This window comes from Trypanosoma equiperdum (assembly GCF_001457755.1).
Source record: "Trypanosoma equiperdum strain OVI genome assembly, contig: ctg_239, whole genome shotgun sequence".
NCBI classification, from domain to species: Eukaryota; Euglenozoa; class Kinetoplastea; order Trypanosomatida; family Trypanosomatidae; genus Trypanosoma; species Trypanosoma equiperdum.
This window is the reverse complement of record NW_027124131.1, coordinates 3,743-5,600: the sequence shown is the minus strand read 5'-3', so window position 1 is coordinate 5,600 and position 1,858 is coordinate 3,743.

Below are 1,858 nucleotides of genomic sequence, written 5' to 3'. Positions count from 1 at the left end.
AAAACTTGGTTGCAACAGGGACAGATGTACAGGAACCTACGATCCAAAATCTAGCGGTCAAACCTCAGAAATGAGGACGATTAATCCAGTATCTGCAACCAGCGGCTATATTAGTCCAGCTGCGTAGAAATAAGCTGTCGCGAAGTTAACTCTCGTAGAACAACTTAAAGCATTTTGTCATATCTCTTTTCTTGCAACCTTACAAGAAAAGACAAGATACAGACGGAAGCAGACTGAGCGCTGAAAAAATGCTTGCCACGTGGACGTTGTGTGCGTTGATAACCGTTTCTGCAGGACAGGCAGCAAGTCAAGGCGCACTCGGGAAGGACAAGTGGAAACCGCTCGCAGACTTCTCGAAAACCCTTGAAAAAACGCCAGGACGAATACTAACCATCACCAAACATGACCTAAACTACATCAATAGCCTCGCAGTAAACGCTACGCAGGCCGAAGTAGCAGCGGCAGCGGAGCAAGAAGGGGACACGCACGAGCCTGGGCCGCGATAGCCGAGACTCTACGAAGCCTGCATGCCCAGCGAGTAGGAGAACAGGAAAGCAAAAAAACAGCGGCTCCAACCGCAGTAGCCCGGGGCGAGTTTTTGCGAGGGCATATAGCCTAATTTTTCAAGGTGACGACAGCTGCGCCCGGCGGCAGCAGCAAAGGCTGCCTATCAACAAACAACGCGGCGGGATCGGCAAACAATGTTCAACAAACAATAAGCGCTTTAGACGTCGATGCGCCCAGCATCGATACGCAACCTTTGACGAACAGGCAAATGACATAACGGGATTAACCACTACCGGCTTCGATCAGCTAAAAGCAGACAAAGGCATCGTGGACGCCAGCCTCACCTCAGGAACAGAATGCAACCTGTTCAAAGGGCAATCAGGTGGGACCATGAGCGGAACAGCGGTAGCACAGACCGTCCCATTCGCTGGAGGCAGGTTCTCAAAATCTCACACCTCGGATAGCACAGCTGTCAATGTGGACGCGACCAAATTCAGTTCTTCCGCTGACAGCAGCAAACACGAAGCCATAGGACTCTACAAGCAAGCATGGGAAGCCGTCAAGGAAGTCCAGCCTTCGACAACATTGGTAATACGCGGCATCGACGGCAAACAGCTAGAGGGGCTAAAAACAAACGAAGCATTAAAAAAAGCAGTCAAAAGGATCTTACTAAAAAATGCAGAACCGTACAAACCAAACGACGACGACGCAGTAAGCCAAAAGATCACAAGTGTATACGGCGCGCAGCAAAGCGAGTTCACAGAAAGGTTCTGGGGAAAGTTGACTGCGATAAAAATCGACGAAGCGGTGTCAGGAAAACCACAGACCAAGCTAGCACAGCTACGCGACCTAGAGGGATTGGCCCGGGCTCTAAATTACTACATCACCAAAAAGGCAGCGGACCTAACAGAAGTTGTGGCCCAGCTAAAAAAGAAAGGGGTGTGTAGTGAGGCGAAAGAAAGAGCGGACAACACTTGCAGTAAGCTAAGAGATGCCGCGACATGTACTGCGAGCCCGATATGCAGTTATAACGAAACAGAAAAAGACACAGCTAAAAAGTGCAAATTTAATGAAACAAAAGCCTCAAAAAGTGGTGTCCCTGTAACACAAACTCAAACAGGAGGGACAGCAACTGCTTCCGATAGGTGTACAAAACACAAAGATAAAGCAAACTGTGAAAAGAAAATGAGGGATTAGCAAAAGGGACAAAAACCAATTGCGGCTGGATTGAAGAAAATGCAAGAATTCTTTTATTCTAGAAGACAAACAATTCTCCCTTATGGTTTATGTTTTTGTGGTCTTGCTTCTCTAAAAGAAATTTCTCCCTCTTTTTTTTGAAAGAAATTTGCTA